The sequence below is a fragment of the Octopus bimaculoides genome, chromosome 2 (genome assembly GCF_001194135.2).
Source record: "Octopus bimaculoides isolate UCB-OBI-ISO-001 chromosome 2, ASM119413v2, whole genome shotgun sequence".
Taxonomy (NCBI): Eukaryota; Metazoa; Mollusca; class Cephalopoda; order Octopoda; family Octopodidae; genus Octopus; species Octopus bimaculoides.
In genome coordinates this window covers 49,440,005-49,452,217 of record NC_068982.1, presented here as the reverse complement: position 1 = coordinate 49,452,217, position 12,213 = coordinate 49,440,005, and the positions used below count along the sequence as shown (strand labels likewise).

The 12,213-nt window shown below is 33.9% G+C and overlaps 1 long non-coding RNA gene across 1 annotated transcript in view; it reads right to left on the bottom strand.

Annotated features, from left to right (window-relative positions):
- Positions 1–5,386: 5,386 nt before the first annotated feature.
- Positions 5,387–12,213, bottom strand: part of LOC128247105 (uncharacterized) — a 53,912-nt gene continuing 47,085 nt past the window's right edge. Inside the window, exon 3 of the long non-coding RNA XR_008263526.1 lies at positions 5,387–5,483. This is a non-coding gene — a long non-coding RNA (uncharacterized LOC128247105). The remainder of the gene's footprint in view (positions 5,484–12,213) is intronic.

Genomic DNA, 12,213 nt, shown 5'->3' with positions numbered 1-12,213 from the left:
ATCTATTATTATATCCATAGGCGGATATGATAATAGATTACTTTATTTTTTCTGTCTCCGATGAAGGGAAGTACTGGATCTTCCCAGAAACATCTGTAAGACTCTATCCATAAAATACTTCTCCAACCTTACCTTTGCTCTCTTTATCTTTTTGTTTTTATATATTTACATACATATATATATATATATATATATATATATATATATGAAATTAAAGAAGGAAAATGCACACACTTAACATATTTTTAATATAATTTTTAATATATCTTATATTTTGTTCGTCGACTGGTTTCGTTTTCGCTAATCATGACATTAAAATTTATTTAAATACATATTTCACACATTTCCCCTTCTACCAGTGCAAAAATATAGTTTCTTTCTATACAAGAATGTTTAAATAAAGAAAATTTATTCATAAAAAAAAACAAACACATCTAAATATGCACACATAACCAACTTTCATCTCTATACATATCTTAATTCATGATTACATACCCATCACTGTACATATTTCTCCCCACTACTCTAGTTTTTGAATTTTTGTGTGTGTATATATATATATATATATATATATATATATATATATTCCACCCCCTCACCAAAAGATAAACAAATATCTCCCCTGTCCACAATAATAACGATAACCAGTTGCCTCCTCTTAGACTTTTTTACTTGTTGAATCATTCATTCATAAACTCCACACACAACATGAACAAAAAGATTTTTCTTAAGAAAATAGATATTTAAATAAATTTTAATGTCATGATTAGTGAAAATGAAAGCGGTCAACAAACACAATATAAGACATATTAAAAATTATATTACGACTATGTAAAGTGTGTGCCTTTTCCTTCTTTAATTTCTTATATATATTACAACTCACCAATTGGGGATAATTGTAATTCCCCCCTTTCTGTTGTGTGTGTGTGTGTGTGTGTGTGTGTGTGCACGTGTGTATGTGTGTGTATCTTTGTGTGTATATTTGTGCCCCACTCACTGTTTGAAACTGGTGTTGGTGTGTTTACATCCCTATAACTTAGTGGTTCAGCAAAAGAGACCAATAAAATAAGTACTAGGCTTACAAATAAATAAGTCCTGGGGTCGATTTGTTCAACTCAAATCCTTCAAGGTGGTGCACCAGCATGGCTATAGTCAAATGACTGAAACAAGTAACAGAATAAAGGAAAATGTTTGATGGCTGAAATTACCTAATGTCTACATGCTTCCACTGCTGGTTACATATCCTTAACTTTTTGTGAATTATATCTGCCAACATTATGATGTAATTCTGAGCCTCCAGAAACAGCTGTCGGACCCGTAATACCTTACCTTCCCTTAATTGTTTGTGTCTTTGTACTTTGTGTAAGACTGCTTTGTTACTATATAAATACCTATATATATCCATACATGAATGTTCATTTCCTGAATATTTTTAGTCTTTGTTTTCTCTCTGCTTGCATCTATATATTCTTTTATTATTTTGTTTGTTTCAGTCATTTGACTGTGGCCATGCTGGAGCACCACGTTTAGTAGAGCAAATCAAACCCAGGACGTATTCTTTGTAAGCTTGGTACTTATTCTATCTGTCTCTTTTGCCGAACTGGGGATGTAAACACACAAGCATTGATTGTCAAGTGATGTTGGGGGGACAAACACAGACACACACACGCACACACACACACATGCACACACACATATATGCGATGGGCTTCTTTCAGTTTCCATCGACTAAATCCACCCATAAGACTTTGGTCAGCCTGAGGCTGTAGTAGAAGACACTTGCCCAAGGTGCCATGCAGTGGGACTGAACTCGGAACCATGTGGTTGGTAAACAAGGTACTTACTACACAGCCACTCCTGCGCCTATGTGAGTATATTTTATATATCTAGTCCAAGTGGTTTTATTTGTTTAATTGCATCATTATCTCCATACCAGCTCATCTGGATTCCTTTTATAGCTACTCTTTACTCTGCATGCATAGCCCTCAGTAAAAATTTCAAAGTATAACTTCAAATCATTTAAGTGCTACTGTTTTCTATCAGTGGATCTCATCTGTTGACTCTCTCTCTCTCTTTTTCTTTCTCTCTCACTATATATATTAATTACTGGTGAAGGCCGGTTTATAGGGCTACCCTGGGTTTCTCACCATAAAAGGTACCTTTATGGCATATTTCATACCCTAAAACTTGTTGGCCTATGCCCCACCTCTATATTTATAAAGGGGCTATAGGTCAACAGGTCTTAGAGTCTTAAGATACACCATAAAGGTATCCCTTATGGCAAGAAACCCAGGGTATTTCTTTTACTTGTTTCAGTCACTTGACTGCAGCCATGCTGGAGCACCACCATAAAGGGTTTTAGTTGAAGAAATCAACCCCGGGATTTATTCTTACTACGCCTAGTACTTATTCTATCAGTTTCTTTTGCTGAACTGCTAAATTTCGGTGGCATAAACATATCAACATCGGGTGACAAACACAGACACAGACACACACACACACACACACACACACACACACACACACACACACATATATATATATATATATATATATATATGTAATATGTATATACCATCAAAGGTGATTGCTTTTTTTAGTTGTATTTATTTGATAATTTTATAATTATGAGATTTTGACTTCTTGCAAAATATGCTTTTCAATTTAGTGTGTTTCATTCATTTTTTATTTGATTTCTGAAAGAAATGATCAAATGCAATAATTTTTATTTGTTTATTTTCAGTTTTACGAATGATGTATTTTTTCAGTTTAAATTCATAAAAATTTGCTTGTTAAGCTATTCATAAAAAAAAAGAAAATTTCTTAAAAAATTTCATAAAATAATTATCTCCCTTCAACACCAATTATAATGTCACACTCCAATATTCTTGCATTGGAGTTGTTGAACTTAAAAGTCATGGATACATATAAGCTTGGTGATCTTTATACACATACATGCATATATACAACTATATGTGTTTAGCTTTGACTCTGAATGTATTTATATGCATATTTGTATGAATATATATACATGTGTATGTGTGTGTATACACACACACACACACACTTAAATTCTTGCACAAGCCTGTGTATATGCATGGTTTCTATCCCTTTACTTTCATAACTATAGATATATGTATTCTTGATATCAGTGCATAATATAAGTAAAGCTGAGTACAATTTCCTTGTCAGTCCTTTGAAGTTGTCCCTAAAACTCCTTAACACTCAGAATTTTGAAATGCAAAAATGATTTCAGATAATCAGCAAACACAAGGAATCTCCACATTAGAAGATCAAACATACAGGGAATTGCTAAGCTGATAATTTTAGTCCCGGACAAATCAATTATAGGTAATTGTAAAAACATAACAATATCTTCTCAAATATTTGTGAAAGTCAATACTACTACTACTATTATTACTACTACTACTACTACTACTACTACTAATAATAATAATAATAATAATAAGAGGAATTCTATGGGGTTTGAATAATTCACCTTTGGAAACATGGGTGTTTTGCTCAACATCCTTAAACAAACCTTATTCAGGGACCTTTTGAGCAGGATGGGCTACTCGATCTGAAGAAAATTCTAACTGGGCCCTACCTGCAAGGTCATGCGCTGTTAATCTTGGTATGAAATCACCATGTCGCACACACATGGTTGTGATGCATGTGCCTGGTGTACCCTTATCAGACGGGTAGTCATGATGGGTATAATGGGCATCATATATTTTACCCCAGTGTCACTTTCATGGCATGCACTGCTCTCTCACACAATAATAATAATAATAATAATAATAATAATAATAATAATAATAATAATAATAATGATAATAATATGGTTTCAAATTTTTGGCACAGTTCCAGCAATTTTGGGGGAGTGGGTAAGTTGATTACATCAAGCCCCCATTACTCAACTGGTACTTATTTTATCAATCCCAAAAGGATGAAAGGCAAAGTCAACCTCAGCAGCATTTGAATTCAGAACATAAAGACGGACAAAATGCCACTAACAATTATGCTGACTCACTACCTTTTAATAATAATACTAATACTAGCAATAATAATGGTTTCAAATTTTAGCACAAGGCCAGTAATTTCGGGTGGGGGTGGGGGGTGAGACGAGTTAAAAACATTGACTGCAGTACTCAAATGGTACATATTTTATTGACCCAGAAAGGAAGAAAGGCAAAGTTGACTTTGGCAGAATTTGACTTTGCCTTTCATCCTTTCTGAGGCAATAAAATAAGTAATAATAATAATAATAATAATGGTTTCAAATTTTGCCACAAGGGCAGCCAATAACAGTTTGAAACTTTGGCACAAGGACTGTAAGTTTGGGAAAAGGGTAAGTTAGCTACATTTTCCTCACCAGTCATCAGCTGGTAATTATTTTATTGACCCCACAAAAGGATGGAGATATTTGAAGTTAGAACACAAAGATGGATGAAATGACACTAAACAGTTTGCCTGGCATGCTAATGACTCTGCCACCTTGATGGTGATGGTGATGATGATGATGATGATAATTTCTAATTTATGCAGAAGGCTAGTAGTTTTGAGAAGAAGGAGATAGTTGTTGCCATTGATCCTAATATTTGACTGGTGCTTTATTTTATCAAACCCCAAAATGATGAAAGGGAAAGTTGATCTCAGCAGAATTTGAACTCAGAATGTAAAGGGGTAGAACAAATGCCAAATACCACAAGGTATTTTATTCTGACACTTAAAGGACTTTGCCAATCCACTGCATGATGATGATGATGATGATGAAGGTAGTGGTGGTAGGAGCGATGGTGGCAGTGGTAGTGATGCTATATAGGGAGTATTTCAAACAGATTGATGAAGTTGCTGATTTGATAAAATCCTGGATAGCAAAATCAGATCAAAGCCTTTGAAAGTGGCTCTAAAATCTGACTACATCAAATTCCATATAGATAAGACCATTGAATCACTATTATGTAGGATGAAAATACAGCACATGTGGTAAAAATAGCAATAAACTGGCTCAATATGAATATAAAAGAAGTGATATTATAGCTCAGTTCGTCTATGGCAAATTGAATGAGAATTTATGTTAGAAAGAGAGAGAAGGAGAGGGAGGGAGGAAAAGAGAGAGAGAATGAGAGAGAGAGAGAGGGAGAGAGAGAGAGAGAGAGAGAGAGAACAAGGAAATAATATGAACACTAAGCTTGGTGTATACATGAATCTAAAGACAGCAAAACTCTTTAGGACATTAACACCCTATGTGACCATATGATAAAGAGAAGAAAAGCAGATATTGATGTGGGGAACAAGAAGGAAATACTGTGCACAAGCATTGATTGCTATTGAAGTTCAGTGAATGAAACAAATTTAATATTTATAACATACCTATTTATATATATTTGGTTTCGTTGTAGTTAAATATATTATATGCCATGTGACCAGGAGGGAGCTTCTAATGCTGGAACTGGCAGCTAATTCTTCCTCATATCAGACTTAATTGTTTAAAAGAAAAAAAGACAAAGGGCACATTGATTAATTTTGTTTAAGATACAGTATCTTTGCAAAAGAAGAGTGAGACAGCAATACTCTTTAGGGCATTAAACACCCCCATCGAACCATATGAAGTAAAGCAGATCTTGCTATAAAGAACAAAGAAGAAATATTGGTTTCTAATTTTAGCACAAGGCCAGCAACATGAGGGAAGGGAGTAAGTAGGTTACTCAACTTATTTTATCAACCCTGAAAGGTAAAATTGACTTCAGCAGAATTTGAACTCAGACCATAAGGACAGATGAAATGCTGCTAAGTATTTTGCCTGGCATGCTTACAATTCTGCCAACTTGCTGCCTTATATCAAGGAAGAAATATTGTGTAAAAGAATTGACTGTTATTATTGTTCAGTGAATGAAGGGAAATTTAATATTCATAACATGCTTATTTATTCATTTATATATATTTTGGTTTGTTATGGTTAAATACACTATGTGGCATGAGTCAAGAAGGGACCAACAGCTGCTGCAAATGACACCTAATTCTCCCTCATATTAAACACGATCATCTTAAAACAATGAATGGTTACAGTAGAATGCATTTGTCCAAAGTTCTGATGCCTATGATCAAACATGGAACTACATGACTACAAAAAAAAACATCTCAATTACAGTCATACCAGCACTCTCTCAACCACAAAACTGAGCTTGTTTAGTAATTATGTTATATTATAGAACTGTGATTAATTTTCAATTCATATTACATCATATCATCATTTTAACACCTAATTTTTGAACCTTGCATAGGTCAGACAGAATTTGTAGAGGCAAATTTTCTATAGCTGGATGCCCTTCTTATTGTCAAACCTCAGTTGTTTCTAAACAAAATAATATTCCCCCATGACAAAATATGTTTGCATGGAAAATTGGAATTGAATAACACTATGTTTATGACAATGACATTTGTTTACAACTATGATACAATGAGGCACAAACACACATATGCATGCAAGTGTGTGCACATACGTACATACACATGTATGGATATGTTAATAGAAAGCTCCAAGATGATAGAAACATTGGTCATCAAATCAGTTTATCATGGACCACCAACCAGATTACTACCTCCCACTTTGAAGGGCATGTGTTTGCAATACAGGAACAGAAAATACTAACCAAATACTTGATGCACTAAAGGGACAGAGATGCAGGGAAAGCAGTAAAAAATGACAACTGATGCAGTTGTCCAAAAATGTCATCATGGTATTATCTACTGATGAGGCATGATGTAGCTAGGACACCATATAATGAAATCTGTCAGAAGGATAACCCCGAAGACAAAGAGATAAGACCCCACAGTATGGTAGAAGCCATAGCCTCTCATAATAAAAAGGAGTACTGCTGGAACGCCCTGGAGAAGACCTCAATAAAATGTAAAAGTGATTGACCTGACATAGTCATTTGGGATAGAGAAGAGAAACTGTACAGTTGTGGAAATCAGCTGCCAAGTGGATGTTAACATAAAGCTGAAGATCAGTGAAAAAGAGAATAGTTACACTGAACTATTGAGAAATCTGCAGTTGCTCTATCTAGATTACAAGTTCAGGTTTATACTTGTAATTATTGGGGTACACACTTGTAATTATGGGGATATGTAACACACTGCCGAAATACCAATTGTGAGAAATTAGGCTTCTCAAAACCAGAAAGGAGAAAGCTTATTTGAAGACTACAGATTCAAACCATAAATGGACTTGTAAAAATCTGTATAACTTTCCAGAAGTTTATCATTTAAGTATATATGAGCATGTCTAGATACGCAACTATTGGATTGGCAACTAATTTCCCGATGTTTCTTTAAATTTTGGAATTTATTGCGTTTTTAAATTTTGGAATCTATTTGTTTGAGAATTCTATTTTTGAATCATTTTTTAATTTATTTTGTTTTTCTTTTGAAGTTAATTTTAGTTAATTTTTGTTTATTTTCAGATAATTAAAATGGAATGTCAAGTTAAGAAAAATGAGCATTTTCAACACCTCCTTCTTTTTGCTTTTAATCAAGGTTCTAAGGCCATAAAAGCTGCTCACAACATTTGTGCTGTGTATGGAGAGGGTGCCATAGCTGAAAGAACTGCTCGTGATTGGTATGCCAAGTTCAAAAATGGAAATTTTGACCTCAAACATGCACCTCGTTCTGGCCATCCAGTTGAGTTCAATGATGAGCAATTAAACCAACTTTTGCACGAAAATTCTCGTCAAACGATAAGGGAACTGGCAGAGAAAATGGAATGCTCCCACACTGCTATAGAGAAGCATCTTCACTCGATGGGAAAGGTTCAGAAGTATGGAGTATGGTTTCTGCATGCTTTAAGTGACAACAAAAATCAACGAGCCACAATCTCCACTGGCCTGCTTGCTCATCACCACCCAACTCATGGACACAAGCAACGATTTCTTTACCGAATCGTTACTGGCAGAGAAAAATGGTGCCTAGCAACGTAAGGAATGGCTTAGCCCCAGGAAACAAGTGACAACTTGTGTGAAACAAAATCTTCATCTGTGTAAAACGATGTTGTGTGTATGGTGGAACTGTGAAGCGATTATCCATTATGAATTGCTTGAACAGAACCAAACCATCAATGCAGAACTCCATGTTCAACAAATGGAACCACTCAACATGGCTATTCAAGAGATAGTGTTATTTTGCTGCATGACAATGCCCACCTTCATATCACCAATATGACCAAGGAAGCCATTCAAACGCATGGCTGGGAAGTGCTGCCACACCCGCCGTACTCTCCTGATTTGGCACCAACGGGTTTCCACTTTTTTCAATCTCTTTCAAATGCTATGTGCAGAGTTTCATTCAGTACTGATGCAGAATTGAGAGCTTGGTTGGATCAATTTTTCAAGTTGAAATTGGGTGATTTCTACCAATGAGATATTGAAAATCTTGTTGAACATTGGGAAGATGTTGTAAACAACAAGGGTGAATACATTATTGATTAATTAGTTATTTTTTATTAGACCTTTTAAAAAATTTAAATAAAAAAAAACGGTGGGAACTTAGTTGCCAACCCAATATATGCATGAGAATACATACATAAAACAAAACATACAAATCTGCATGTATACATACATACAAGCAAAAATACCCTACTGATGTTGTTGAAATTCCAACGAAGGAACCTTGGATCTATGTTAGAAACCAGCTCTTTCTCTATTGGCAAGAAATCTTAAAATAAAACTGAATAATGACATACATAGATATGTATGTCATTATTTGAGAAAACATTTTATTTGGTATCTTTGACATGGTTTCGATGATATTTAGATAACATCGGTGCTAAATATTGGTTTAAAATTTGGACACAAGGCCAGCAATCTTGGGGAGGCGTAAGTTGATTGCATCAATCCCAGTGCTTGACTTGCACTTATTTTCATGAACTGACAATTCCGCATATGACAATTCAGCATTGACGATTCAACTCAAAGGCATTTCCATGCATTGTGTTTATGTGTATATGAAATTTAATTTCATTAATTTTTTTTTCAAAATTTTTTAACTTTTCAACTTCATGAAAAAGTGGCAATGTTTTAGATTGTTAACACTAACAACCATTGAATAAATGGTAGCGTTTTCTATTGTTAATAGTCCAAAAACCATTATTTCCATTACTGTTATTTTGTAAACCTAGGACAGGTTTTTTTTCGTTTTTAGGATTCCTGTTGGTTACAAACAGTTACTAATTTAAAAATTAAAAAACAAGCCTTATGGAGTGAATTTTATCAGAAAACGGGCATGAGCACATTTTATCAAATGGATTTTGCTATCTTTCAGATTGCAAACTTTGAAATGGAAAAGAGTCTTGGCTGTACTGAACACAAATGCAAAGGTTGTATCCATGTTAATCAAAGTTTATGGGAAAATGTTATGGAGCATAGTCATGTACCACAGCCAGCAGTATTAGCTACGAAGCAAATGCTTTCAAATATCCATGAGAGGGCTGGTGCATTTAATGATGTCCTGAGAAGAATGATCTAAGAGAATTGTCCTTGTACTGAATTTTTCTTGCACTGAATTGTCTTTGTGTTGAATTGTCACACATGGAATTGTCAGCACTGAATTGTCATGCTCAGAATTATCAGAATGCCACTTATCAGCTTCAAAAGGATGAAAGGCAAAGCCAACGTCAGTGGAATTTGAACTCAGAAAGTAAAGATAGACAAAATACCACGAAGCCCAGTGATTCTGTCAGTTCACCACTATGAGTGCCAAATATTAAAGTTTAACTATGAGATATTTTGAGCATACACTCACCTCTGTCACTACACTGAAAGCAATAGTGCACAAAATATGTGGTGGTAAGTTCCAATAAAAGATGTGATAGTGAACGTGTTAAAAGAAATGAGAAACAGAAAATATGATTTATTCCTGCTGTGATAAAATTAACCATATTCAGCTTTTCTTGGTATATCTCTTCTTATTCACTAAAGCCATGCTAAGATATTTGTAACACTGTTGTATTAGAATAGCATTTGCTTATCTGCACTTCTCATGCAGCCCATAAAATAAAAAAAATATTATCTAATATTCACTGGACATTTGCTCAGATGACACCTTTACATAATAGGAAAGTTAAAAGGAAAGAGGATAGGAAAACACTGATTATAAAATCTGTGAGTCAGCCAGTCATTGGCATGGTGATGCATGGCACTTAACAATAATATTAAGATACAGGAAAATGTGTTTTTTTCCCCTCTCTTTTTTTTTTTTTACTTAGGAAGATACTGTATTTTATAATCAAAAACAAAGATAAAGAATGGATTATAAGAGAGAGGGAGATAGAGTGTGAGTTGATGTAGGTTTCATGATGCAATGTTCTAGAGGTAATAAACAGCATGAAAATTGTGTGTTGTGATGACTCAACATAAGATATCTAAATATGAGATGAACTGTTGTTGTTAATAAGATGATATTTTTTCTGAACTTACTAACTTCATCTTCAGATTTATATACTTATAATATTTATATACCCCACATTATTATTGATCAATCCAATTTTCAAATCATCATGAGGTGTTTCATTCCTGAATATATACATGTATATACTTGACTCAACCTGGATTAAAACTAGAAACTTTAATTCCTAAGCTAAGAGACCATTGTACATTTGCAAGAATAAAAACTGATTGAAATGCAGTGTAAACAAACACAGGTGCAGGTATGGCAGTGTGGTTAAGAAGTACACTTGCAATGGCACGGTTCAGGTTCAGTCCTACTTTATTGCAACTTGGCAAGTGTCTTCTACTATAGCTCTTGGCTGCTATGTGAGGGAATGTGAAAGACAGAAAGTGTGTAGATGGTCATTGTATGATATATACACACACATGCACTTATATAAAACTATAGTGATGCAGATAAACATGCTTGGGTTTGATACATATTAATATACATACATATACATATGTTTGTATGTGTGAATGTATGTATATATATATACAAACTCCCAATGCTTCACTATTTGCTTTTTAGAAAGTGGGGAAGTTTCTTCAGAAATAACGTTGTTTACTTGTTGTTTCTAGCATGTGGGGTTTTCTGGTGGTGCTCTAATAATATTTTACATCTGCTATTTCAGTACAATTCTATGCATGTGTGAAATATCAGACAAGAGTGAAACATTAGGTGTTTTTAGCTTTTTGAAAGTGGGTAGGTGATGGATGTGTGAGGTGGGGGAAGAGGCATTTAGTGTTTCTTTAAGAAAAATTAAACTTTAAAAAAATATATATTTCCCAGATTCGTAATCTCTGTATTTTTCTGCATGGATGAAAAAAAAAAAAAATTAATAAAAAAGTTACAAATTAAGAAATTGCATTGAGGACAGGGGGAAAACTAAAATTTTGAAAATGTGCCATTTATAAGATGAAACAATACATAGTTTGTGATCCTTCTTAAGAACAGAAATCACTTTCATGCAAACCCATGCAAATTGTACCCTCCCCCTCTTCACTTTTAAACAAGCAATAACTTCCATTATACCAGTAATCCAGTTCACTATATATCAACTGTGCTGATTCTGCCCATAAGAAAGGAACAAATAATGTCATAACACCCGGGCAATGCTGAGATATATATATATATATAGCTGAAGGATTAAAATTAATCAAAGGACATACTAAGTATGTCTACCTGCTGGAAATAACAATCAAAACTCTTATTTAAATCACCAAAAATACACTGATGGTAACTACAGAAATCAATCGAAAGCAGATCAGGTTAATAAAATCACTTAACGTAAATTTAAGCATTTGAACTCATGTGGACTGGTTTCTGCACTGGCAAAAAAAATCACCTTAGCTTCTTCAGTACGCGTTACCAGGATAGAGACCCCCAACCTGCTGTATTGAAGTCTGTGTTGCAACTGATTCATTTTGTGGCAAAATCAATTACAGCCACCAGTGAGGAAATACTCTTGATACAAAGGCAAACAATTTACGAGAAAAAATAGTTCCCGAAAAATTAATTTGCTAAGATATTATTAATTTTGTTATTATCTGGTCAAAAAATTATAATAACAGAATCAATAATATTATTGATTCTATTATTATCATTTTTTGAGATAGTCATACCAGGTAATAACAAAATTAATAATATCTTAGCAAATTAATTTTTCGGGAGTTATTTTTTCTCATGAATTGTTTGCCCTTGTATTGAGTATATATATATATATAT